Below are 3,427 nucleotides of genomic sequence, written 5' to 3'. Positions count from 1 at the left end.
AACACGAAGGACCAATCAAAATCAATGAAGAAGGTAACTTCAGTCCCAGTGCGTTCTCTGGCTCTGAGAACTGTGATAATTACGGTCAGAAAATGACTGTTTAGTCTGTACCATCATAGTCTAAAGTTGTCCCAAGACTGGTGTAAAAAGCAGAGTTTTATCACGTCCAAAATGCTGTTCTAGCCTATTTATAGTGCTTTTAAGTGAGGACTTTATGTGAAAATGGTCCCACCTGTTAGAATATGTTTGAGCTGAAAATATCTGCGTGAACCAGTTTCCATCAACTCGAGTCAACAAAGCACGCTCAAATTCACAGATAAGATCATGAAAAGGCCACAAACTGGTGAGAGCATTGACCTGCAGCTGGAGGATTATATTAATTAAGCACCAGGATGTCGTCCGCACCAAAAGGTTATCTCCTGTATCATCCTTCACTTTCCCTCTCGTTTTCCCGTCTGTGACTTCACCCGACACCTCAGTGACGGAGAGCCGTAACGAGGACATGCCGGTGACGGCAGATGATCCGGTTTTCTGCACGGGTCACTGTGGAAAGTCATTTCCTCCAGGCTACGTCTTTAAACAAACCAGCGCACTGACACAAATACCTACACTCACACAGCACAATGCCGTACTGTGTGTCAGAGATGTCATCATTCTATTACTTGAAGCTTGGCTTTGTTTAAGTAAAGTTCTCCACTGTTTGACACTGACTCTTTTATCAGTTTGATGCTATAAATAAACAGATTCCATCATGTGCAGCCGATTTTTGAACATTTATTTAACCTTATGAAATGAGTTTTCGTCTGTGGCGTGTCCACAGATAGGCGGATCGCGAAGCAAACAAACACGTAGAAGTGTTCCCTGCCAGCTTCACCCTCCCTGCTCTGACTGAGCAGCCACAGATTACCTCTTGAACATGCCAGAACGCTGTTGATCTTAACTTTAATTTGTGTTTTCTTGACAACTCCGGCCCCCAGCCCTTGCTCAGAGGCAACTCTGCGTGTATTCATCATGTCTGAGTTTCCTTTTACCTGCCAAGAAAACAAATTCCAAAAGTTGAGGGAAGAAGATTTTTTCATGCCAAAGTAACCAGTTTGATATTGGAGCCCGGCAAGTTGAGCAAGTTGGAGATTTGAGCTGTTTTTTATAATTGATCCAGATTTCCCGGATTAGCAGAGAAGCAGCTGTAAACAACAACACATCTCCCCAAGAGTAAATCACCCTCCAATAGGCTACTGTTGTGTGAAAAATAGAGAAATCCTCAAAAATCTCAATCGATTCATTTACCCGGCTCTTTTAAAGGGTTAATTTTATGCTGACAACCTGTTCCAGTGTGCACAGCAAAGAAAGAGCTTCTAAATATTTAATTCCATGCACTGGCTGCAGCTTGTAAAGGAGGAATATTGCAGCCCAAGATAGCTGCAAATTGCTGAATGATTCAAAAGCCTGGCTAAACTTCTTCTTACTCTGGCTTCACAAAGCCAGACGACTCTAGTCGTGAAAAGAAAGCTGATCTAAACACTTTAAATGGCGGCAAAACATCAATACTCCTTATGACAGAGTGAGCACATGTCCTGTGTTTGACATTTTCTGTTTAAGTTGTTATTCTGTGTTTATACCGACATCTGAGTTAAGGTTTCTTTTTTTTTTTTTTTTTTTTGGCACAAGCCTCATCATGTTTCTTTCTCACAAACTGTTTCTGAGGGATCAGGCTTATTAAAAAGGGACTTCTTGTATCTTAGGAATATTTAGCACAGGACCAGCTGTGTTTATCTGTGCACGGAGTTACTAGAGGTCATTTTTTTTTCCCTCCGTAGTCAAACGTGCATGATTGTGTTCTTTCCCGTTTAATTTTAGTCAAAAAGATTTGCTGAAGAATTTACCAGTAACGGACTCAGTGGTTGTACTGGACGAGTCTTCGCTCCGTGACCTGACGGTGGGTTTGAGAGTGCTCTTGACTCGGTTCCAGCTGCAGGCCTGCTGCTCTAACAACTGCTGGGACATTCCTAATGGACTCATCCCTCTCAACTTTTCTGTGTTTCTCCTGCTTCCTGATCCTGATCATATACTGCCTCATTGTGGTGAAGCCAACATTCTTCATTGGAGTTAAAACCTGGAAATGTAGAAAGATAGAATCTGTAATATTTTGAAATTGTTTCAACCGTATTACTTATTTTTTGTCAGTTTATTAATTAAAATTTTTAATTTCAATTATTAAAAAATATATTGTAATATTCCTTTATGAATGCCAATCCCCTGGTCTCACCATCAGATCATAAAATCTCTTACCGCCTCTATAAAAATAGCAACAGACTGTTTTCTTATATTAGAAAGCACTTCCGTCTATTAGGACTGAGCGGATTAAACATGAACTCAAACTCAAATGCTAAATTCTGACCTCGTGGATTAATACCTAATATAATACGGGAGGAAATGCAGGCTGTCGTCAGTGAAAATGATCAAATTGCGGTCTAAATAGCTTTACAGATCTGAAGCCCGCTTTAATCTCACTATACGAGTTCAAGATAGAGATTATGGGAGATTATTTGCTTTCAGATTAGAGGTCAACTAATCTGCACTCTTCACCGCCGGCCGACCGAGTCGTGTCTGATTTCAGCCAGCTGTTGGTCTGAGAGGAAAAGTTGGGATCGTGTACCAACCTGGCATTAGTCCGGACGTTTTCTCGTCATTTGATGAAATCGTTGGTTAATGGAGGGAAAAAAATAGTTAGGAACCCCAAAATGATCATCCACGCAACTTCAAAAAAGTGCTAACAGATAAGAAGGAATCAGATTGTTGAGCTTGATGTTCGGCTACAAATGTTGAGGAGACTCAAAACACAAATGGAAATCAAAGAATCCTGAAGAAACTCTCAAAACCAAAGCTTTGAAAGTAGATACACCAGGATCGGACTGAACCATCTGTCACAGGAGAGGAGGATGGCGCCATTGAAAGTTTATCAGACAAAAGCAAGACGATTTTTTCCACCACGTACAACGATGAGCTTGAAAGCTTTTCTTTAGGAAACATGAGACAAAACTGGAGTATTTGCCAAATATGTTAATAAATGCACAAATGAAGAACTGTATATACCCACTGTGAAACATGGAGGAGGTTTGATCATGGTCTGGGCGTCCTTACTGCGTTTGGTATGGTTTGTCTTAACCCTTTCATGGATGGAGGTCACTACAGTGTACAGAATCCTTTGACAGCAAAGATATGATACATACCATAAGATACCAAACAAAGAGATGATATTCAGTTCAGACATGATAGTTCATAGATTTGATGTGAAGCTACATCCTATGATGATTGATGTTCAGTGAGTCTTACTTTTGCAACACTATTCTCCATTCAGAGACATTGTCTTTAACCACGTCTTAGATAAATCAACCTACAGAGCTAGAGGAACCACCATCCATCCATC

This window comes from Oryzias melastigma, linkage group LG14 (assembly GCF_002922805.2).
Source record: "Oryzias melastigma strain HK-1 linkage group LG14, ASM292280v2, whole genome shotgun sequence".
NCBI classification, from domain to species: Eukaryota; Metazoa; Chordata; class Actinopteri; order Beloniformes; family Adrianichthyidae; genus Oryzias; species Oryzias melastigma.
Note: the sequence above shows the minus strand (reverse complement) of the source record.